Source organism: Aegilops tauschii, chromosome 1 (assembly GCF_002575655.3).
Source record: "Aegilops tauschii subsp. strangulata cultivar AL8/78 chromosome 1, Aet v6.0, whole genome shotgun sequence".
NCBI classification, from domain to species: Eukaryota; Viridiplantae; Streptophyta; class Magnoliopsida; order Poales; family Poaceae; genus Aegilops; species Aegilops tauschii.
Window position 1 is genome coordinate 36,983,205 of NC_053035.3, and position 26,271 is coordinate 37,009,475.

Consider the following 26,271-nt stretch of genomic DNA (forward strand, 5'->3'; position numbering starts at 1 on the left):
CAGTACAACATGGACTGAAATGATTCAAGCATGTTGTTAAGGATTAGTACGCACATACCGGCGAGTATACCGAGGGCCATGTCAGCATTAACAGATAGTACATAAGCTAGCACAGCTTAATTGGACTCCTAGCATGAAAAAGACATGAGTAGCAGGATTGACAGGGGAAAGTTAGGCAAACTTTTAACTAGCTCCTAGCATGAAAGCAACATGTCCCTCAGCTATGCTGCTGACAAAATTTAGAGCAACATGTCTCTCGTTATCCTCACAAGAAAAAACTGCAAAACGAAAAGAAACATTAGTGGTACAGAGGCCGAATAAATCTTGGCCCATTCAATCTTGAAGTGTGCTTCGTATGGGCACAATCATATTGGTTGGAAAAGAATTAATCATATTGGTTTCATGAACAAGAACCTCAATCCTCTTCCATTTTGCATTTTTATGTGCATGACAGAATGAATAAAATTCAAGGAAAGAACATATTCTTCAAAAGACCAAAAGAAAAGGAGTTTACAAAAAATAAGGAAACGTAAATATTTTAAATTACAATAAATATTTACTATTGTAATTTACTACATTAATTTTATTTTATTTTTGCGAGAGAATTTACTACATTAATTTTGACGTCCATGGTATGAAGAATATTTACTATGGTAAACCCCCCGGAAAATCATCTGTTCTACTGCGTGCCTCTCCCTCAACTATGGAAGCGGCATCACCCCATCGTTTCTACCGCTTCGGCTGAGGTTTGGGACTAAATTCGTCTGATTTAAAACAAAGTGCTGAAGATGCCTTTCATTGGAGTTCAGTAACCAAATCTGGAATCCACAAATAGTTGAGGGAGCAATTATTTCTACTAATTTTAATGACCTACGCCAACAGAGACAAGTGATTGTTTATCAGGTTTGGTAGTAAACATTAACGATCGATCTATGTCGACAGTAGCAACGTTCAGCATGGATGGTACAAATCAGCAGTTCAGTAGCTCTGCAAATGAGTTCAGCCTATGGACAGGAAAGCTACGGTGAAAAGCATGAACAAGCATGCAATTCACATGATTAAAACATGTGATTAAGTATGTACTGTAATACCAAGGGCCACGCTTAGCATTAACAAATGTACCGCTATCGAATCAGGCATAGCCCGCTGTCTTGCTGATCAGTTTGACTCGTCAGTCAGTCATCACTAGAGCAGAAGCTGGAAAAGGACAGGAGCATATGCAGCAGGACCGATAGAGAAAAGTTAGGTTACACTTTTAACTAATTCCCAGCACTTAAAGTAACAGGTCCCTCAGCAGTCTTGCCGGTGGAATTTAGAGCAACATATCAGTCAGAAACTACTGAGCTGTCATGGAATGGAAAGAAAAGGTAAAGAAGAAAAGAAAAAAGCAGCAGCAGCTACAGAGGCCAAAGAATCTTAGTCCATTCGTTTTTGAAAATATTCAGATGTGTTTTGTAAGGTACAATCATATTGGCTGCAAAAAAAAAAAAAGATACTGGATGTATGGACAAGGACCTGAACCTTGTTGCATTGAGTAATTTGTGTGTGCGTGTCAGTATGGTTTTCGCTTGGGAGGAGTGTATCAGGCCGATTGACTAGACTGTACGTGACATGGAGGCGTCAAAGGATGACTCGTTGCCTCTTTTGAGGAACTTCCCAAAAGCACATCTAGGTGACAACAAGCAGTGGCAACTTTCTTTTCTTCAGAAATGATTCAGGTTTCATCTTGATCTACAAGTTAGGCTCTGCACTCTGCTTCCCCTGAATCTTAATCAAGGAGCCACACTGGACTTGTAAAAGAACATTATATTTCATGATAAGTGGTGGTGTCAATAACGCTCTTATATTATGGGACGGAGGGAGTAACTAGTAAGGCATTGAAAATTTCCAAACTAAATGTCCTTTTCTGTTTGCCATTTGGTGGAGAAATCCAGTGTTTCTTTTTTTTCCTGAACTGAAATCCAGTGTTTCCTTCAGGAAAATGGACCCTGAACTTAGCTCTGTTCTTCTGAAGCAGCAAGAAGGCTTCTATCATCAAGCAGATAATTACTCGCTTGAGCAGTAGTTAACAGTAGCTGATTAAGTCAAGAGATGCACAAAGATCAACAAAGCAGCACAGAGATGAAGGCATCCAGGCGATGTTGTTTTGCACATTGTGAGCTGAAATCGAGTGAGCACCCATCAAAGAGGTAGCACGCACATGCATTGGAGATTATCATTGTGGTCGCCATGCATGCACGCCATTTTCTGCCAGTGTTCCTGCATGCTGTGCCAATCATGCATAATCACTCTTGCCAATGGTGGATGGTGATTACGTGTCCCTCCGAAACCTTCCAGAGTGTGGTACCAGCTTAGCAGCGCATTGTAGCACACAATCATCAAGATCTAGGGCACGTATTACTAATCTCGAGGCTGACAGCACAGTAGACAGTAGTGTCTGTCAAGAGACACCATCATGATTCCTGACCAAAAGTTTTATCTTTTGTGTATTTCTTTCTGCTGTGTTGATATGTTCCGAGCTTGCAACCTTAGTCCATACTGCAAGCAAGGCAGGGACAAGAGGCGACGGTGCGTTATGTACCTATCTTTTAATGTACATTTTTCCAATACACACTGAAGATTTTTTAATCTACCATGAACATATTTTGTATAGGGTTAACTTTTTAAATATATTTTTAATACGTACTAACCTTTTATATTATATGGTGAGCATTTTCAAAATACACATTGAAACTTTATAAATAAATTTAATATATTCTAAACATATTTTAAATACTTACTGAACTTATTTAATATGCGATGAACATTTTCAAAATACACACTAAACTTTTTCATGCGAGCTCCTATATAGCGCCCACTGCAAGTAATAACGCAACATACAGTTCCATCTTATTGGGCCGGCCAATTTTCATGGGAGATGTTTATATTGTATTTGAAATGCTAAAAATATTTAAAACTGTTCGTTATGTATTTAAAAGTATTCAATGTGCGTTAAAAATGCAGAAATTTATTCTGACAAAACATTTTATGTGTACTGAACTCTCTTCAAAATGTATTTAAAAGTTCAACATGTCACAAAAAATGTTCGGAATTATTTGACCAACTTTCATCGTGTATTATTTGAATAATGTTCGCTGTGCATAAATGTTCAATATTATTTTAAAATATTCTTCATGTATTCGGAAAATGCTCGACATGTATTTATGTAATGTTTAAAGTGTATTTAAAAATATCAACATTTTAATTTATAAGGTATATATATATAACTCACAATTTTTTTGGAAAATAAACATAAAAAGGATAAAACAAAAACATCAGCAAAAAAAGAAAACATGAAAAGAAAAACGAAAAAGAGAAAAACATAAAAAGGAGAAAAAAAGGAAAAGGAAAAGGAAAAATTAGGATGAAACAGGAAAATAAAAAATAAGTAAACAAAAAGAAAACTAATAGAGATAAAAACCAGAGAAACAAAAAATGAAAAGTTGATTTAGTTCAATCAATACGAGCGAACATAGCAGCCTACACATAGAACCAAAAAATAGAAAGAAACAGAAAAAAGGCAACATAAGTCCGTGGTCTCGCTAGGAGCAACCAGATGTTACAATAAACGAAAAAGAAAACACGTAATAGTTTTTCGGTCCACACTAGGAGAGATACCGCCATAATCAAAAGAAAAACTAGTATATTGGGCCGGTCAACCTCGTGATGCATGCAGGCTACCGTGACATTGTGGTCACAGTAAGCGAGATATATATTTTTGTGCTAAATTCTAGCAGGTAGTGACCACTAATTAGCCTAAAATCGGTAGAGGCCTCAAAATAGCCTGACTACTATGATCTTTACTTTTATGGTAGAATAATTTGAGTAAATAGCATAAAAGTATTACTTTACAGGCTAGGGTTTCAAAAAACTACCGGTTTTTAATTTTTCTCAGATAACTACCAAATGGGCGGTCGGCTGTTTCAAAAAACCCAAATCATCGAGTCTTTATCAGTTGATCATGATTATGATAGGTTGGGCCCACAGCTAAACAAACCGTTAGTTTGACCGTTAACTTACATGTGGGGCCCACATGTAAGTTTCTTCTTCCTCTTCTCTTTCTTCTTTCTCTGCCTCCTGTGCCAGATCTCTCTTCTCCCCAGCCGGCGACCCCCTCCCCCTCCCAAGCCGGCGACCCCCTCCCCCTCCCAAGCCTGCGAACCTCCCCCCAAGCCGGAGCTCCTGGTGGCGACGTTTGCAATGAGGCCGGCCTCGTCCGCGACACTCCAGCAGCGGCGCAGGCCATCTGCGTCGAGCTTGAGGAGCTCGGGCCAGGGGATGGCGGCGGCCACGGGCGAGGCACGGCGTGGGGGTGGCGTGGAGACCTAAGCGGAGCCCAATGGCCGGCGGTGCCCCAGGCGGCTCCCGATGGCGCGCGGTGGCGCGGCGAGCCGAGGCGGAGCCCCATGGCTGGCGGCGCTCCAGGCGGATCCCGAATGCGCGCGGCGGCGCGGCAACCTGAGCCGGAGCCCCACGGCGGCGTGCCCGGCGACCACCCCGGCCACCCAGGCTGCGGGCGTGGCGACCACGGGCGAAGCCCCATGGTGCAACGACGACCACGGGCAGAGCCCTTTGGAGGCGCGGCGGCGACACTCCAAGGACCCGATTGCTTTTTTAAAATGATTCCAGGGACCCGATTGCTTTTAAAAAATATTTGTAGGGGCTAATCTGTAAAATTCTGTTGATGAGGCGCTGACATATGGCCCCCACAAGTCAGTTAACGGTCAACCAAACGGTGTGTTTAGTGGCGGGCCCGACCTGTCATAAACATGTTTAATTTTTTAACAAAGAGAATTTGGGGTTTTTTGAAACAGCCAACCCCTGACTTGGTAGTTATCAGCGAAAAAAATAAATTCGGTAGTTTTTTGGAACCCTAACCCGTAAAGTAGTAGTTTTATGCTATTTACTCGAATAATTTATCATATAAAATGACCAATAGTTACAACTCAAGCTCTAGGTTCCATGCTGACCTTGTCGTCCAAAGGAATATGGATATGTGAAATGTAAGTCCAACATTAAACAATTGATGGCATTTTACATACTTAATTCCTGGGATCTTAGGCATGGAAGGATTCAAGGATATACTTAATGTTCACGCTAGTGTAAATAAAAATAGTCATGTGCATCTTAACGATTAAGAGCCGGGGTTTTAACATCCATCTCTAAAAGAACTCAAGACCCACCCAAAGAGTCATAGAGAAGCAGGAACAAGAAAATAAAAGATCGATCTTATTCCTTTTCTTAGCGAGATTGAATGCATCGAACAGTATGAGAAACAGTTGGAAGTTCTCTACTCCAGAGAGAAGTAAGCATAACATATTTTAGATTTGCAAATATTTCTTAGTTCCTAAATTTGCATATATTTAACGCACTGACCCATGTATATAAAGATGGAACAATTTTTACTGTTAATAGTTAAGGTTAGCATTGAGAATATTATTTTAACTTCGCAATTTTACGGACTTCCACTCTTCCTAAGAGCATCTCTAGCAGACCCCGTATAATGCTGCAACCCGTAAAATAACCGCAAAAATACGGGTCCGTGCGGAAAATCCTGCCCAACCAGACCCTGCAAAACGCGTCCGGCCCGTAAAAGTTTTTGTGGGGCGCGGCATAATTCCCGTCCCAACCGGCGAAAACACGGGTCCCCCCCTCGGCCCGTCGGCGCCCTGTATATAGCGGGAGCGGTTGGTGGGGGGGGGGGGATTTCCGCCCGTGCTTTTCCCCACCCACCGCCGCCCCTCTCCACCTCGCACCGCGCTTTTCCCCACCCCTCGCCACCGGGCCGCCGCCTACAATTTTGGCCAAACTAGCCGGCGGGATCACGCCGGAGGGCCGCCACACGCCCGTGCTTGCCCTCCGCCACTTCCTCCTGCGTCGGCAGGTCAGAAAGTTGCAGATCGGCGGTTGTTCGACGCGGCGGACGGATTTGGCGTTTCCGGCCACCGGTGGCTACGCCAAGCCATGGATTGGTCGGGGAGCAGTCCGCGCAGCCCCAACAAAGCCCCAGCGCCGCATGCAGGTACGGGTTCGTCCTGTAGCCACCGTCGCAGTCGGTTTGCCCGCAAGGATTCGCCGGCTGTCCGCCGGGCTCGGTGTTCGTGCAGCGGCTCACCGGCTCGCCAATGCCGCTAATACAGTGCGACGATTGCACGCGGATAGTGGTGCGACTAACTTCTGGCACGCCGAAGCACCCCGGATGGGTGTGTTGGGGAACGTAGTAATTTCAAAAAATTCCTACGCCTACGCAAGATCATGGTGATGCATAGCAACGAGAGGGAAGAGTGTTGTCTACGTACCCTCGTAGACCATAAGCGGAAGCGTTATGACAACGCGGTTGATGTAGTCATATGTCTTCACGATCGACCGATCCTATTACCGAAAGTCCAACACCTCCGCGATCTGCACACATTTGGCTCGGTGACGTCCCACGAACTCACGATCCAGCAGAGTGTCGAGGGAGAGCTTCGTCAGCACGACGGCGTGATGACGGTGATGATGAAGCTACCGGCGCAGGGCTTCGCCTAAGCACTGCAATGATATGACCAAGTTGGATTATGGTTGAAGGGGGCACCGCACACGGCTAAGAGATCAATGATCAACTTGTGTTTTCTAGGGTGCCCCCTGCCCCCGTATACAAAGGAGCAAGGGGGGAGGCCGGCCGGCCTAGGGCGCGCCAAGGAGAGGGGGGGTCCTCCTCCTAGTAGGAGTAGGACTCCCCCTTTCCTAGTCCAACTAGGAAGGGGAAGGGGGAAGGAAGGAGAGGGAGAGAGGGAGGGAAAGAGGGGGCGGCGCCCCCCTCCTTATCCAATTCAGACTCCCAAGGGGGCGGGCGCGGCCAGCCCTAAGGCCCCCTCCTCTCTCCCTCACAAGGCCCATGTTGGCCCATTATTTCCCCCAGGGGTTGCGATAACCCCCCGGCACTTCGATAATTATCCGGTGACCCCCGGAACACTTCCGGTGTCCGAATATAGTCGTCCAATATATCAATCTTTATGTCTCGACCATTTCGAAACTCCTCGTCATGTCCGTGATCACATCCGGGACTCTGTACTATCTTCGGCACATCAAAACACATAAACTCATAATACCGAACGTTAAGCATGCGGACCCTACGGGTTCGAGAACTATGTGGACATGACCGAGACACGTCTCCGGTCAATAACCAATAGCGGAACCTGTATGCTCATATTGGTTCCTACATATTCTACGAAGATCTTTATCGGCCAAACCGCATAACAATATACGTTGTTCCCTTTGTCATCGGTATGTTACTTGCCCGAGATTCGATCGTCGGCATCTCAATACCTAGTTCAATCTCGTTACTGGCAAGTCTCTTTACTCGTTCCATAATGCATCATCCCGCAACTAACTCATTAGTTACATTGCTTGCAAGGCTTATAGTGATGTGCATTACCGAGAGGGCCCAGAGATACCTCTCCGACAATCGGAGTGACAAATCCTAATCTTGATCTATGCCAACTCAACAAACACCATCAGAGACACCTGTAGAGCACCTTTATAATCACCCAGTTACGTTGTGATGTTTGGTAGCACACAAAGTGTTCCTCCGATATTCGGGAGTTGCATAATCTCATAGTCATAGGAACATGTACAAGTCATGAAGAAAGCAATAGCAACATACTAAACGATCAAGTGCTAAGCTAACGGAATGGGTCAAGTCAATCACATCATTCTCCAATGATGTCATCCCGTTAATCAAATGACAACTCATGTCTATGGCTAGGAAACTTAACCATCTTTGATTCAACGAGCTAGTCAAGCAGAGGCATACTAGTGACACTCTGTTTGTCTATGTATTCACACATGTACTAAGTTTCCGGTTAATACATATATCATGATATAAGGAAATATAAATAACAACTTTATTATTGCCTCTAGGGCATATTTCCTTCAGTCTCCCACTTGCACTAGAGTCAATAATCTAGATTACACGGTAATGATTCTAACGCCCATGGAGTTTTGGTGCTGATCATGTTTTGCTCGTGAGAGAGGCTTAGTCAACGGGTCTGCAACATTCAGATCCGTATGTATCTTGCAAATCTCTATGTCTCCCTCCTTGACTTGATCGCGGATGGAATTGAAGCGTCTCTTGATGTGCTTGGTTCTCTTGTGAAATCTGGATTCCTTTGCCAAGGCAATTGCACCAGTATTGTCACAAAAGATTTTCATTGGACCCGATTCACTAGGTATGACACCTATATCGGATATGAACTCCTTCATCCAGACTCTTTCATTTGTTGCTTCCGAAGCAGCTATGTACTCCGCTTCACACGTAGATCCTGCCACAACGCTTTGCTTAGAACTGCACCAACTGACAGCTCCATCGTTCAATATAAATACGTATCCGGTTTGTGACTTAGAGTCATCCGGATCAGTGTCAAAGCTTGCATCGACGTAACCGTTTACGACGAGCTCTTTGTCACCTCCATAAACAAGAAACATATCCTTAGTCCTTTTCAGGTATTTCAGGATGTTCTTGACCGCTGTCCAGTGATCCACTCCTGGATTACTTTGGTACCTCCCTGCTAAACTAATAGCAAGGCTAACATCACGTCTGGTACACAACATTGCATACATGATAGAGCCTATGGCTGAAGCATAGGGAACACCTTTCATTTTCTCTCTATCTTCTGCAGTGGTCGGGCATTGAGTCTGACTCAATTTCACACCTTGTAACACAGGCAAGAACCATTTCTTTGCTTGATCCATTTTGAACTTCTTCAAAACTTTATGAACGTATGTGCTTTGTGAAATTCCAATTAAGCGTCTCGATCTATCTCTATAGATCTTGATGCCCAATATATAAGCAGCTTCACCAATGTCCTTTTATGCTATCCAGAAATTATATATCATTTCCAATCAACAATATGTCATCCACATATAATATTAGAAATGCTACAGAGCTCCCACTCACTTTCTTGTAAATACAGGCTTCTCCAAAAGTCTGTATAAAACCATATGCTTTGATCACACTATCAAAACGTTTATTCCAACTCCGAGATGCTTGCACCAGTCCATAAATGGATTGCTGGAGCTTGCACACTTTGTTAGCATCCTTTGGATCGATAAAACCTTCAGGTCATCATATACAACTCTTCTTCCAGAAATCCATTCAGGAATGCAGTCTTTACATCCATTTGCGAAATTTCATAATCATAAAATTCCGCAATTGCTAACATGATTCGGATGGACTTAAGCATCGCTACGGGTGAGAAGGTCTCATCGTACTCAAGTCCTTGAACTTGTCGAAAACCTTTCGCAACTAGTCGAGCTTTGTAGACAGTAACATTACCGTCAGCGTCTGTCTTCTTCTTGAAGATCCATTTATTCTCGATGGCTTGCCGATGATCGGGCAAGTCAACCAAAGTCCACACTTTGTTGTCATACATGGATCCCATCTCAGATTTCATGGCCTCAAGCCATTTTGCGGAATCTGGGCTCATCATCGCTTCCTCATAGTTCGTAGGTTCGTCATGGTCAAGTAACATGACCTCCAGAACAGGATTACCGTACCACTCTGGTGCGGATCTTACTCTGGTTGACCTACGAGGTTCGGTAGTGACTTGATCTGAAGTTACATGATCATCATCATTAGCTCTCACTAATTGGTGTAGGAGTCACAGGAACAGATTTCTGTGATGAACTACTTTCCAATAAGGGAGCAGGTACAGTTACCTCATCAAGTTCTACTTTCCTCCCACTCACTTCTTTCAAGAGAAACTCCTTCTCTAGAAAGGATCCATTCTTAGCAACGGATGTCTTGCCTTCGGATCTGTGATAGAAGGTGTACCCAACAGTCTCCTTTGGGTATCCTATGAAGACACATTTCTCCGATTTGGGTAGCTTATCAGGTTGAAGCTTTTTCACATAAGCATCGCAACCCCAAACTTTAAGAAACGACAACTTTGGTTTCTTGCCAAACCACAGTTCATAAGGTGTCGTCTCAACGGATTTAGATGGTGCCCTATTTAACGTGAATGCAACTGTCTCTAAAGCATAACTCCAAAACGATAGCGGTAAATCAGTAAGAGACATCATGGATCGCACCATATCTAGTAAAGTACGATTACGACGTTCGGACACACCATTACGCTGTGGTGTTCCGGGTGGCGTGAGTTGCGAAATTATTCCGCATTGTTTCAAATGAAGACCATACTCACAACTCAAATATTCTCCTCCACGATCATATCGTAGAAACTTTATTTTCTTATTATGATGATTTTCCACTTCACTCTGAAATTCTTTGAACTTTTCAAATGTTTCAGACTTATGCTTCATCAAGTAGATATACCCATATTTGCTCAAATCATCTGTGAAGGTGAGAAAATAACGATACCCGCCGCGAGCCTCAATATTCATCGGACCACATACATCAGTATGTATGATTTCCAATAAATCTGTTGCTCGCTCCATTGTTCCGGAGAACGGTGTTTTAGTCATCTTGCCCATGAGGCATGGTTCGCAAGTACCAAGTGATTCCAAAAGTCCATCAGAATGGAGTTTCTTCATGCGCTTTACACAATATGACCTAAACGGCAGTGCCATAAATAAGTTGCACTATCATTATCAACTCTGCATCTTTTGGCTTCAATATTATGAATATGTGTGGCACTACTATCGAGATTCAACATAAATAGACCACTCTTCAAAGGTGCATGACCATAAAAGATATTACTCATATAAACAGAACAATCATTATTCTCTGATTTTAAATGAATAACCGTCTCGCATCAAACAAGATCCAGATATAATGTTCATGCTCAACGCTGGCACCAAATAACAATTATTCAGGTCTAAAACTAATCCCGAAGGTAGATGTAGGGGTAGCGTGCCGACCGTGATCACATCGACTTTGGAACCATTTCCCACGCGCATCGTGAAGGAAATATGCCCTAGAGGCAATAATAAAGTTGTTATTTATATTTCCTTATACCATGATAAATGTTTATTATTCATGCTAGAATTGTACTAACCGGAAACTTAGTACATGTGTGAATACATAGACAAAAAGAGTGTCGCTAGTATGCCTCTACTTGACTAGCTCGTTGAATCAAAGATGGTTGTGTTTCCTAGCCATAGACATGAGTTGTCATTTGATTAACAGGATCACATCATTGGAGAATGATGTGATTGACTTGACCCATTCCATTAGCTTAGCATTTGATTGTTTAGTATGTTGTTATTGCTTTCTTCATGTCTTATACATGTTCCTATGACTATGAGATTATGCAACTCCCGAATACCGGAGGAACACTTTGTGTGCTACCAAACGTCACAACGTAACTGGGTGATTATAAAGGTGCTCTACAGGTGTCTCCGATGGTACTTATTGAGTTGGCATAGATCAAGATTAGGATTTGTCACTCCGATTGTCGGAGAGGTATCTCTGGGCCCTCTCGGTAATGCACATCACTATAAGCCTTGCAAGCAATGTGACTAATGAGTTAGTTGTGGGATGATGCATTACGGAACGAGTAAAGAGACTTGCCGGTAACGATATTGAACTAGGTATTGAGATACCGACGATCGAATATCGGGCAAGTAACATAGCGATGACAAAGGGAACAACGTATGTTGTTATGCGGTTTGACCGATAAAGATCTTCGTAGAATATGTAGGAACCAATATGAGCATCCAGGTTCCGCTATTGGTTATTGACCGGAGATGAGTCTCGGTCATGTCTACATAGTTCTCAAACCCGTAGGGTCCGCACGCTTAACGTTAGGTGACGATCGGTGTTATGAGTTTATGTGTTTTGATGTACCGAAGGTAGTTTGGAGTGCCGGATATGATCACGGACATGATGAGGAGTCTCGAAATGGTCGAGACATAAAGATCGATATATTGGACGACTATATTTGGACATCGGAATGGTTCCGGGTGAGATCAGGCATATACCGGAGTTCTGGGAGGTTACCGAAACCCCCCGGGAGGTATATGGGCCTTATTGGGCCATAGTGGGAGAGAGGAGAAGGGAGCAAAGGAAGGCCCCCCCCCCACCCCAAGCCCAATCCGAATTGGGAGGGGGGCCGGCCTTTCCTTCCTCCTTCCTCCCCCTTCCTTCCACTCCTAGTCCAACTAGGGAAGGGGGGGAATCATACTCCCGGTGGGAGTAGGACTCCCCATGGGGCGCGCCATAGGAGGGCCGGCCCTCCCCTCCTCCACTCCTTTATATACGGGGGAGGGGGGCTGTAACACCCACGATGCGGCTATATCTCCCACGTGTCGACGCACGACTTAGAGGCATAACCGCATTGTAGGTATTGTCGCAAGAAGGGTCATCTTCACACAATCCCATGTAATGAACAAGAATGGGATAAAGAGAGTTGGCTTACAATCGCCACTTCACACAATACATAAATTAATTCATACATCATCCAAAATCCACACATAGACCGACTACGGTCAAATCCAAATGAAAAGAAGATGACCCCAAATGCTAGATCCCCGATCGTCCCAACTGGGCTCCACTACTGATCATCAGGAAACGAAACATAGTAACGACCAAGTTCTCGTCGAACTCCCACTTGAGCTCGGTTGCGTCACCTGCACTGGTATCGTCGGCACCTGCAATTGTTTTGGTAGAATCTGTGAGTCACGAGGACTCAGCAATCTCACACCCGTGAGATCAAGACTATTTAAGCTTATGGGTAGGATAGGGTAATGAGGTGAAGCTGCAGCAAGCACTAAGTATATATGGTGGCTAACATACGCAAATAAGAGCGAGAAGAGAAGAAACACAGCGGTCGTGAACTAGAAGTGATCAAGAAGTGATCTTGAAACTACTTACGTTCAAGCATAACACAAGAACTGTGTTCACTTCCCGGACTCCGCCGAAAAGAGACCATCACGGTTACACACGCGGTTGATGAATTTTAATTAAGTCAAGTGTCAAGTTCTCTACAACCGGACATTAACAAATTCCCATCTGCCACATAACCGCGGGCACGGCTCTCGAAAGTTTATACCCTGCAGGGGTGTCCCAACTTAGCCCATTATAAGCTCTCACGGTCAACGAAGGATATTCCTTCTCCCGGGAAGACCCGATCAGTCTCGGAATCCCGGTTTACAAGACATTTCGACAATGGTAAAACAAGACCAGCAAAGCCGCCCGATGTGCCGACAAATCCCGATAGGAGCTGCACATATTTTGTTCTCAGGGCAACACCAGATGAGACTAGCTACGAGTAAAACCAACCCTCAAGTTTCCCCAAGGTGGCCCCGCAGGCAGCTCGGTTCGGACCAACACTCGAAGGAGCACTGGCCCGGGGGGTCTAAAATAAAGATGACCCTTGAGTCTGCAGAACCCAAGGGAAAAAGGCTTAGGTGGCAAATGTTAAAACCAAGGTTGGGCCTTGCCGGAGGAGTTTTATTCAAAGCGAACTGTCAAGGGGGTCCCATAAATCACCCAACCGCGTAAGGAACGCAAAATCAAGGAACATAACACCGGTATGACGGAAACTAGGGCGGCAAGAGTGGAACAAAACACCAGGCATAAGGCCGAGCCTTCCACCCTTTACCAAGTATATAGATGCATTAATTAAGATAAGAGATATTGTGATATCCCAACATATCCATGTTCCAACATGGAACAAACTTCATCTTCACCTGCAACTAGCAACGCTATAAGAGGGGCTGAGCAAAAGCGGTAACATAGCCAAACAACGGTTTGCTAGGAAAGGTGGGTTAGAGGCTTGACATGGCAGTATGGGAGGCATGATATAGCAAGTGGTAGGTAGCGCGGCATAGCAATAGAGCGAACAACTAGCAAGCAAAGATAGAAGTGATTTCGAGGGTATGGTCATCTTGCCTGAGATCCCGCAAGGAAGAAGAACGAGTCCATGAAGAAGACAAACAGACGTAGTCGAACGAATCCTCACAACTCCGGAACGAAACCGAAGCTAACGAGAGAAGCCAACCGGAAAGAAGCAAACAACATGGTAAACACACAAGCATAAGCATGACATGATGCACAAACAAGTATGATGCATGTCCGGTTTAAAGCGGCATGGCATGGCAAAGTGCACAAACAATACTACAAATTAAGTGGAGCTCAATATGCAACGAGTTGCATATTGACGAAACACCACATCAATTATTTAGTTCTCTCTCGTTTATGTACCCAACAATATTAAAAGTTATTAACCATGGCAAGAGGTGAAACATAAGTAATCTACCTATCTAGGCAAGTTTAAAAGAGGCCGGAAATAACAAATAACAATTCTGGAAAATCCCCATATGTCTTTTAGCAATTTAACGCAAACAACAATTTTAAACATTTTAATTGTTGTTATCATGATGCGGATGACATATGCAAGTTTTATGCAATTTTATGAAAACGTTGACATGAGCATGTTATGAAGCATTTGTCACCGTGGCGGAACGAAAGGGGTGCCACGGCAACTACAACGGAAATGGTGCCACAGCAACATTCCGATGATCCGACAACTCATTGAATACCGGTGCAAAAGGAAGTGTGCGGATGTGCGGAACATGCTAGAGATGGTGGGGTGCTCCCGACTACCGGGTTCCCACGAGTTAGTGGCATGGAAACGAGTGAAAAATCGGACACGGTGCAAACACGAGCATCTCATACAACATGCATTCCACGGGTCATCGTCTCGGCGGTTATACCTTTGAAGCGTGCATTTCGGGGCGGTTCAAAATCGTCGAGGGAAGTAGTCGTTCACGGGTCGTAGGGGAAGTAGTCGTACACGTTTCGTAGTTGTACACACTCCGTAGATGTTCGGGGTCACGTCAAGGAACTTGACGTCCATGGGGTCTTCGAGGTCGGCGGTAGTTGTACACGGATCGTAGACGTCCGGTGCGGTACTTGGTGAACCGAAGGTGTACTTGGCGGTCTCCAGACTTGCCGGTCTCGGTTCTTGCGACGGTAGTGGTACACATTCTGCAGGCGAACGTGGGTGTCGTGGTACTTGGCGAATCGAGGGGTGCACCTGGCCTTGGCGTGCAGAAGGCACTTGGAGCAGAGAAGCCATCGGGCTGCTGTTCGTTCAAAACAAGCTGAACCAGGGGAGGTCAAGGCAGCAGCGGTGGCAGCAGAGTTGGCCGGAGGGGGACGGCTCAAGCAGGAGCTCCATAGCACGAGGAGGAGGCCGACGAAGATGCAACAGACGATGGGCGCAGGCGTCGAACTTGCTGAAACCGGTCGCGGGAGGTCGCCGGGGTCCCGTTCCTGCCAGTTCAAAGCGGAGGCAGGCCGACAGACTTGGGGCTCGGGCAGCAGCAAGGAGGCGATGGTGGTGGTCAGCGGCAGGAAGCGGTCACCGGGCTTGTGGTGACAACGACGACGAACAGAGGCGCGCGGAGAAGCAGCCGTCCGGCGATGGAGCAGAGGCGTCCATGGCCAGCGACCCAAGGCGTCGAAGATGGCCGGATCCGGGCCAGCTCGGGTTGGGGAGGCGAGGTAGCAGGCCGGTGGCGGGGCTTGGCGCAGGGGAGGTCGAGGTCGTCGGCAGCAGAGGCTACGACGCGGCCGGGCTTCGGTCGTCAACAGCTCTGGTGGCCAGGACGGTCAATGGAGGAGGCGAACGGCGGGTCGGGGACGAGGCCGGACGTGAGGACGAGGCGGAGGAGGAGCTGCAGAGGAGCGGCTGGAGATGGTGGTGGCGGCGCCATGGCTGCGAAGCTCGAGCAAGGGCGACGGGGAGGCGCGGGTCCACGAGGACAAGGTGTAGGTGCGGGATGAGGGAGCGAGCGAGAGGAGGGAGGAGCGTGGGGATCTCCTCTCCCTGGTGCGATGCTTGTGCGTGTGGCGGCGACACGGGAACGAGAGGGGGAGATCGATGGAGAGGGTCGGGACCTAGGGTTTTAGGAAGGGTTTAGGTGGGCTGTGGGAACGGGTCGGTCTGGTTGGTTAGGCCCAAGAGGCATGGCTGGGCTCTCTCTCCCTCATATTCTTTAGCCGAAAAGAATTAGAGAGAAGAAAAGAAAGAGAGGGTTAGGGAAAGAATTTGAGAACGAGGACAATTTCCTGGACTCATAAAAATGAACTTGATCCCAAAAAAAATAGAACGAGGACAATTTATTCAAATGAGTGTAGGAAGGAAGTGGGTATTTGGTAGACCCAGAATGTTGAGAATTTTGGAAGAGCCTCGATAAATGAGATAAGAATTGTTGGCAAGGTTTGAGGCAAGGAATTGAGGTAGAAAATGCATGGAACTTAAACTGTAAGTGTGTTATGGTTTATTCCTAAAGAATGGAATATTTATCATAGCTCCCTAATAATATTGAGAGACTTCGAATATGTTTTAAAGAGAAATCACCATGTGAATTCCCTCGATTTAAATGGATCAAGGATCCATGCAATTTATGTAAGTGAGTTTTAGTTGGTTTGTGAAATTGATGGCATGATGACATGATGCAATGCAAATGATGCTATGAAGAATACAATGAACAAAGCAAATCACACGATGAATCTCGGGAATACATGGAAGTCTTCTGGAGCGTCGGTCTTGGGGCGTCACAGGGGCACCCCATAGACACACAAGTTGATCCTTGATCTCTTAGCCGTGTGCCGTGCCCCCTCCACCATAATCCACCTCAGTCATATCGTCGTAGTGCTTAGGCGAAGCCCTGCGCCGGTAGCTTCATCATCACCGTTATCATGCTGTCGTGCTGACGAAGCTCTTCCCTGACACTCTACTGGATCGTGAGTTCGTGGACGTCACCGAGCCAAACGTGTGCAGATCGCGGAGGTGTCGTACCTTCGGTGCTAGGATTAGTCGATCGTGAAGACGTACGACTACATCAACCGTGTTGTCATAACGCTTCCGCTCACGGTCTACGAGGGTACGGAGACAACACTCTCCCCCACGTTGCTATGCATCACCATGATCTTGCGTGTGCATAGGATTTTTTTTGAAATTACTACGTTCCCCAACAGTGGCATCCGAGCCAGGTTTATGCGTAGATGTTATATGCACGAGTAGAACACAAGTGAGTTGTGGGCGAGAATAGTCATACTGCTTACTAGCATGTCATACTTTGATTCGGCGGTATTGTTGGATGAAGCAGCCCGGACCGACATTACGCGTACGCTTACGCGAGACTGGTTCTACCGACGTGCTTCGCACACAGGTGGCTGGCGGGTGTCAGTTTCTCCAACTTTAGTTGAATCGAGTGTGGCTACACCCGGTCCTTGTTGAAGGTTAAAACAGCACATACTTGACGAAAAATCGTTGTGGTTTTGATGCGTAGGTAAGAACGGTTCTTGCTAAGCCCGTAGTAGCCACGTAAAACTTGCAACAACAAAGTAGAGGACGTCAAACTTGTTTTTGCAGGGCATGTTGTGATGTGATATGGTCAAGACGCGATGAGATATAAATTGTTGTATGAGATGATCATGTTTTGCTAAAGTTATCGGCAACTGGTAGGAGCCTTATGGTTGTCTCTTTATTGCATATGATGCAAGCACCATATAATTGCTTTACATTATCGCTATGCGATAGTAATAGTTGGCGCGACGACCATGTGATGACACATTGATAGAGATCAAGATGATGGAGATCGTGGTGTCATGCTGGTGACGATGAAGATCATGACGGTACTTTGGAGATGGATATCAAAGGCACAAGATGATGATGGCCATATCATGTCACATATTTTGATTGCATGTGATGTTTATCTTTTATACATCTTATTTTGCTTAGTTCGGCGGTAGCTTTATAAGATGATCCCTTACTAAAACTTTCAAGGTATAAGTGTTCTCCCTGAGTATGCACCGTTGCGACAGTTCTTCATGCTGAGACACCACGTGATGATCGGGTGTGATAAGCTCTACGTTCACATACAATGGGTGCAAGCCAGTTTTGCACACGCAGAATACTCGGGTTAAACTTGACGAGCCTAGCATATGCAGATATGGCCTCAGAACACTGGAGACTGAAAGGTTGAACGTGAATCATATAGTAGATATGATCAACATAGTGATGTTCACCATTGAAAACTACTCCATCTCACGTGATGATCGGACATGGTTTAGTTGATTTGGGTCACGTGATCATTTAGATGACTCTAGGGATGTCTATCTAAGTGGGAGTTCTTAAGTAATATGATTAATTGAACTTTAATTTATCATGAACTTAGTCCTGATAGTTTTTGCATAACTATGTTGTAGATCAATAGCTCGCGACGTAGCTCCCCGTTTATTTTGATATGTTCCTAGAGAAAAATAAGTTGAAAGATGATAGTAGCAATGATGCGGACTTGGTCCGTGATCTGAGGATTATCCTCATTGCTGCACAGAAGAATTATGTCCTTGATGCACCGCTAGGTGACAGACCTATTGCGGGAGCAGATGCAAACGTTATGAACGTTTGACAAAGCTCGGTATGATAACTACTTGATAGTTTAGTGTATCATGCTTTACGGCTTAGAACCGGGACTTCAAAAATGTTTTGAACGCCACGGAGCATATAAGATGTTCCAAGAGTTGAAATTGGTATTTCATACTTATGCCGGTGTCGAGAGGTATGAGACCTCTGACAGTACTTTGCCTACAAGATGGAGGAGAATAGCTCAACCAGTGAGCATGTGCTCAGATTATCTGGGTACGACAATTGCTTGAATCAAGTGGGAGTTAATCTTCCAGATAGGATAGTAATTGACAAAATTCTCTAGTCACTATCACCAAGTTACTAGAACTTCGTGATGAACTATAATATGCAAGGGATGACGAAAGTAATTCCCGAGCTCTTCGCGATGCTGAAATCAGCGAAGGCAGAAATCAAGAAAGAGCATCAAGTGTTGATGGTTAACAAGACCACTAGTTTCAAGAAAAGGGCAAAGGGATAGAAAGGGAACTTCAAGAAGAATGACAAGCACGTTGTCACTCCCGTGAAGAAACCCAAAGCTAGACTTAAGCCTAAAACTGAGTGCTTCTACTGCAAAGGAAATGGTCACTGGAAGTGGAACTGCCCCTAGATACTTGGCGGATAAGAAGAGTGATAAAATGAACAAAGGTATATTTGATATACATATTCATAATATTGAAGCCAAAAGATGTAAAGTTAATAATGATAGTGCAACTTATTTGTGGCACTGCCGTTTAGGTCATATTGGTGTAAAGCGCATGAAGAAACTCCATGCTGATGGGCTTTTGGAATCACTTGATTATGAATCACTTGATGCTTGCGAACCATGCCTCATGGGCAAGATGACTAAGACTCCGTTCTCCAGAACAATGGAGCGAGCAACTGACTTATTGGAAATAATACATACTGATGTATGGCAGTCCGATGAGTGTTGAGGCTCGCGGCGTGTATCGTTACTTTCTGACCTTCACAGATGATTTGAGCAGATATGGGTATATCTACTTGATGAAACATAAGTCTGAAACATTTGAAAAGTTCAAAGAATTTCAGAGTGAAGTGTAAAATCATCGTAACAAGGAAATAAAGTTTCTACGATCTGATCGTGGAGACGAATATTTGAGTTACGAGTTTGGCCTTCAATTAAAAAATGTGGAATAGTTTCACAAACTCATGCCACCTGGAACTCCACAGCATAATGGTGTGTCAGAACGTCATAACCATACTTTATTGGATATAGTGCGATCTATGATGTCTCTTACCGATTTACCACTATCATTTTGGGGTTATGCATTAGAGACAACTGCATTCACGTTAAATAGGGCACCATCTAAATCCGTTGAGACGACACCTTATGAACTGTGGTTTGGCAAGAAACCCAAGTTGTCGTTTCTTAAAGTTTGGGGCTGCGATGCTTATGTGAAAAAGTTTCAACCTGCTAAGCTCGAACCCAAATCGGAGAAATGTGTCTTCATAGGATACCCAAAAGAGACTGTTGGGTACACCTTCTATCACAGATTCGAAGCGGCAAGATCTTTGTTGCTAAGAATGGATCCTTTCTGGAGAAGGAGTTTCTCTCGAAAGAAGTGAGTGGGAGGAAGGTAGAACTTGATGAGATAATTGTATCTTCTCCCAAATTGGAAAGTATTTCTTCACTGAAATCAGTTCAAGTGATGCTTACACCAATTAGTGAGGAAGTTAATGATGATGATCATGAAGTTTCAGATCAAGTTACTACCGAACCTCGTAGGTCAACCAGAGTACGTTCCGCACCAGAGTGGTACGGTAATCCTATTTTGTAGTTCATGTTACTTGACCATGATGAACCTACGAACTATGAGGAAGCGATGATGAGCCCAGATTCCGCGAAATGGCTTGAGGCCATGAAATCTGAGATGGGATCCATGTATGAGAACAAAGTGTGGACATTGGTTGACTTGCCCAATGATCGGCAAGCCATAGAAAATAAATGGATCTTCAAGAGGAAGACGGACGCTGATAGTAGTGTTACTATCTACAAAGCTAGACTTGTTGAAAAGGGTTTTTGACAAAGTCCAAGGTGTTGACTATGATGAGATTTTCTCACTCCTAGCGATGCTTAAGTCTGTCCGAATCATGTTAGCAAATTGCCACATTTTATGAAATCTGCCAAATGGATGTCAAAACTACATTCCTTAATGGATTTCTTAAAGAAGAGTTGTACATGATGCAACCAGAAGGTTTTATCGATCCTAAAGGTACTAACAAAATGTGCAAGCTCCAGCGATCCATCCATGGCCTGGTGCAAAGCATCTCAGAGTTGGAATATATGCTTTGATGAGTTGATCAAAGCATATAGTTTTATACAGACTTGCGATGAAGACTGTATTTACAAGAAAGTGAGTGGGAGCACTACAGCCTTTCTGATAAGTATATGTGAATGACATATTGTCGACCGAAAATGATGTAGAATTTTCTGGAAAGCATCAAGGAGTGTTTGAAAGGATTTTTTCAAAGGAAGACCTCGGTGAAAATGCTTACATATTGAGCATCAAGATCTATAGAGATAGAGCAAGACGCTTGATAAGTTTTTTCAATGAGTACATACCTTGACAAGTTTTTGAAGTAGTTCAAAATAGAACGGTCAAAGAAAGAGTTCTTGCCTGTGTTGCAAGGTGTGAAGTTGAGTAAGACTCAAAGCCCGACCATGACAGAAGATAGAAAGAGAATGAAAGTCATTCCCTATGCTTCAGCCATAGGTTCTATAAAGTATGCCATGCTGTGTACCAGACCTATTGTATACCCTGCCCTGAGTTTGGCAAGGGAGTACAATTTTGATCTAGGAGTAGATCACCGGACAGCGGTCAAAATTATCCTTAGAGGACTAAGGAAATATTTCTCGGTTATGGAGGTGATAAAGAGTTCGTCGTAAAGAGTTACGTCGATGCAAGCTTTGACACCGATCTGGATGACTCTAAGTCACAATCCGGATACATATTGAAAATGGGAGCAATTAGCTAAAGTAGCTCCGTACAGAGTATTGTAGACATAGAAATTTGCAAAATACATACGGATCTGAATGTGGCAGACCCATTGACTAAACCTCTCTCACAAGCAAAACATGATCACACCTTAGTACTCTTTGGGTATTAATCACATAGCGATGTGAACTAGATTATTGACTCTAGTAAACCCTTTGGGTGTTGGTCACATGACGATGTGAACTATTAGTGTTAAATCACATGACGATGTGAACTAGATTATTGACTCTAGTACAAGTGGGAGACTGAAGGAAATATGCCCTAGAGGCAATAATAAAGTTGTTATTTATATTTCCTTATATCATGATAAATTTTTATTATTCATGCTAGAATTGTATTAACCGGAAACTTAGTACATGTGTAAATACATAGACAAAAAGAGTGTCGCTAGTATGCCTCTACTTGACTAGCTCGTTGAATCAAAGATGGTTGTGTTTCCTAGCCATAGACATGAGTTGTCATTTGATTAACGGGATCACATCATTATTGGAGAATGATGTGATTGACTTGACCCATTCCGTTAGCTTAGCATTTGATCGTTTAGTATGTTGCTATTGCTTTCTTCATGACTTATACATGTTTCTATGACTATGAGATTATGCAACTCCCGAATACCGGAGGAACACTTTGTGTGCTACCAAATGTCACAATATAACTGGGTGATTATAAAGGTGTTTTACAGGTGTCTCTGATGATACTTGTTGAGTTGGCATAGATCAAGATTAGGATTTGTCACTCCAACGTGGGTCCCATTCCCATATGTCATCTCTTCATCTCACCCTCCCTCTTCTTCCCCTTCTCCTACGCCGTAGGCCCCGTCGCCCCTCGACACACCGCTGCATCTGTGAGCTCCCCCCGCCACCGCCGCCGACTATGCAAACTGAGAAGCCTCAGGTCAACGCCGGCCGCGTTGCCCGACCTCACCTCTCTCAATCGGCTCCGGGGAGGGGAGCACTTCGGATGGGAGGTGCCACGACCAGGAACAGGTAGCACTGCGAGTCTGCAAGCGGGCTGCGGGCAGCACCACGCGTTTTGTGCAAATTCAGTCATGCTCGTGTCTGCAGCGCCAGTCTCTATTCAGGACTGAATAGTGTCGGTCTTCATTCAGTTTTTCTTTTTAACTGCTCAATGACGCATGCTTGTGTGGAGCAGAATGTTAGAAGGTCTTGCACGCGGTCCTTGCGGAATCAGCTCCACAACCTGGCCGAGCACGGGCTACACGGCAAGGCTCTCATTCACTTTCTTTTGAACTGTCAACGGCATCAGGACATCGGGACTGTCGGTCCTCAAGACTCTTCATTCAGTCACTGACGAATAGTACACGCGGTGCTTCAGACTTCAGATTCTTCCTCAGTCAATGATAGTACATGCCTGTGTGGAATCAACTCCATAATCTGGCCGAGCATGGGCTACACGGCAAGCCTTGCAATCACTATCTTTAGAACAATCAACGGCATCAGCGGACTATATATCCATGCATGTAATGTGTGTGCTCTGGAGCTTCACTTACGAACTAGACCTGCACAACATGAACCTTCTCCTTGCCTTGGAGCTGCTGCTGCTCCTGCTTGCCTTGCCACGCCTTTCTTCTACCTCAAATTCCACACATTCGCCACTGGATCAGCAGGCAGAAGCGCTTCTCCAATGGAAATCTAGCCTAAGCGGTTGGTGCTATGATTACCTGGACACATGGACAAAGGGAACCAGCCCCTGTGACTGGACCGGCGTTGCCTGCAGCAGCGCAATGCTGCCTCGTGGCCGTGACCAGGGTGATGCTGCCCTAGCTGTGTCCAACATTTCGCTTACATACTGTGGCTTTAATGGCAGGTTGGACAGGCTCCACTTTCTAGACTTACCCCATCTTGTTTATCTGGACCTCCGTGGCAACTCTCTCTGGGGCTCAATCCCATCAAGCATCGGTGTTCTTGGCAAGCTCACTCACTTGGATCTATCCAACAATGGCCTGAACGGATCTATCCAACAAGCATCCCTAGGTAACTCTACTAAACTAACCTCCATCCATCTCTCTCTTAATACATTTTTCTTCAACCATGCCTAGTACAGTAGGATGATTAGGGAATATGATGAGTATATCCACTTTTCAGACTTGCCCCATCTTGTCTATCTGGACCTCAGTGGCAACTCTCTCTGGGGCTCAATCCCATCAAGCATCGGTGCTCTTGCCAAGCTCACTCACTTGGATCTATCCAACGATGGCCTGAACGGATCTATCCAACAAGCATCCCTAGGTAACTCTACTAAACTAACCTCCATCCATCTCTCTCTTAATACACATTTTTTCAACCATGCCTAGTGCAGTAGGATGATTAGGGAATATGATGAGTATATCCACTTTTCAGACTTGCCCCATCTTGTCTATTTGAAGATTGGTAACAACCTCCTTTCGGGCAGAATCCCTTCAAGCACTGGGGCTCTTGCCAAGCTCGCATACTTGGATCTGTCTGTCAACAATCTTGATGGATATCCCAACATTCATAGGTAACTGTACGAAACCATCCTCCCTCGATCTCTCTTACTTCAATTTGTTCTCTACCATGTCAGTACAGTAGAATGACTAGGGAATATCATGGGCTTATCCACTTTCCAGACTTGCCCAATCTTGTGTATCTGAGCTTCAGTCGTAATGCTCTCTCGGGCCCAATCCCACCAAGCATTGGCACTCTTACCAAGCTCGTAGTCTTGGATCTATCCTTCAATGGCTTGAACGGATCTATCCCAACATCCATAGGTAACTGTACAAAACCATCTCCCTCGATCTCTCTTACTTCATTTTGTTCTCTACCATGTCAGTACAGTAGAATGACTAGGGAATTTAATGGGCTTATCCACTTTGCAGACGTGCCCAATCTTGTGTATCTGAACTTCAGCCGCAACGCTCTCTCGGGTCCAATCCCATCAAGCATTGGCGCTCTTACAAAGATCATGGTCTTGGATCTATCCTTCAATGGCCTGAACGGATCTATCCCAACATCCCTAGGTAATTGTACTAAACTAAACTCTACCATGCCTAGTACACTAAGAACACTAGGGAATTTAATGAACCTCTCCATTTTGCAGACTTGCCCCATCTTGACAATCTGAACCTCGGTCACAACTCTCTCTTGGGCCTAATCCCACCATCGATAGCTAATTGTACTAAACTAACCTCTCTCGATCTCTCGCATAATTTTTTGTCCAAAGGATCCATTGGAAGCATAGGAAATATGATGAGTTTAGGATACTTAGATCTTTCCAACAATTAAATAAAGGGTTCCTTCCCTTCGGCCATATTGAAATTAGCATCTTTAACAACACTGTCACTTGCATCAAATCAGCTTAACGGCCAATTACCGCCAGAGTTAGGTTCTCTTGTTCTACTCACATATCTGAATCTAAGTAGCAACCAGTTTCTAGGAAGCATTCCACCACAGATAGTACATTGCCACCTTTTATAATCGTTACTCATATCAGACAACTTATTGACAGGACAAATACCACAAGAACTTGGGTATCTCACCGACCTATATGAGCTGGATTTGAGTAGAAACAATTTAAGTGGTGCCATTCCAATGACCTTATCTAATCTTCACCGACTGTATAGGCTGAATTTATCACATAACAGTTTGGGTGGCAGAGTTTGGTATACATCTATCCCTGAATACTTGCCCATTGTTTCGCTTGACCATAATATGAATTTATGCGGCGAATCGCAGTATGGCTTAATGCCATGTGAATCACCATCATTGGATCTTGGAAGACAACAACGAAGTAGTAAACATTCAAATATGATACCTCTTCTTGTTTTTGCTTCTTGTTGCTTCATTTGTGTTGCAATACCAATCATTGTGGTTGTTTGTTGGAAAGTAAAACCGTTAAATACTAATTCTAGAAAATGCAAGTCTAGAGATATACTTGTTGGGGAACGTAGTAATTTCAAAAAATTTCCTACGCACACGCAAGATCATGGTGATGCATAGCAACGAGAGGGGAGAGTGTTGTCCATGTACCCTCGTAGACCGAAGGCGGAAGCCTTAACACAACGCGGTTGATGTAGTCGTACATCTTCACGATCCGACCGATCAAGTACCGAACGCACGGCACCTCCGAGTTCAGCACACGTTCAGCTCGATGACGTCCCTCGACCTCCGATCCAGCCGAGTGTAGAGGGAGAGTTTTGTCAGCACGGCAGCGTGGTGACGATGTTGATGTTCTACCGACGCAGGGCTTCGCCTAAGCTCCGCAACGATATTATCGAGGTGTAATATGGTGGAGGGGGGCACCGCACACGGCTAAAATATCGTATATCAATTGTGTGTAAAGAGTGCCCCCCTGCCCCCGTATATAAAGGAGCAAGGGGGAGGCCGGCTGCCTTGGGCGCGCCAAGGAGAGGGGGGGAGTCCTCCTCCTAGTAGGAGTAGGACTCCCCTTTCCTAGTCCTACTAGGAAGAGAGGGGGGGAAGGAAAGAGAGGGAGAGGGAGAGGGAAAGAGGGGCTGCGCCCCCCTCCCCTAGTCCAATTAGGACTCCTCATGGGAGGGGGCGCGCCACCTCCTGGCTGCTGCCCTCTCTCTCCCCTCAGGCCCACTAAGGCCCAATACTTCCCCGGGGGGTTCCGGTAACCCCTCCGGCACTCCGGTTTTTTCCGAAACTTCTCCGGAACACTTCCGGTGTCCGAATATAGTCGTCCAATATATCAATCTTTATGTCTCGACCATTTCGAGACTCCTCGTCATGACCGTGATCACATCCGGGACTCCGAACAACCTTCGGTACATCAAAGCATATAAACTCATAATGAAACTGTCATCGTAGCGTTAAGCGTGCGGACCCTACGGGTTCGAGAACTATGTAGACATG

General features: G+C 44.9%; 1 long non-coding RNA gene across 1 annotated transcript; it reads left to right on the forward strand.

The window, feature by feature from the left end:
- The first annotated feature begins 22,940 nt into the window (after positions 1–22,940).
- Positions 22,941–25,375, forward strand: LOC120967031 (uncharacterized). Its single transcript, XR_006665783.2, has 6 exons — positions 22,941–23,409; positions 23,521–23,664; positions 23,776–23,914; positions 24,024–24,164; positions 24,273–24,413; positions 24,494–25,375. It is a non-coding gene; the product is annotated as an uncharacterized lncRNA (long non-coding RNA).
- Positions 25,376–26,271: the final 896 nt, after the last annotated feature.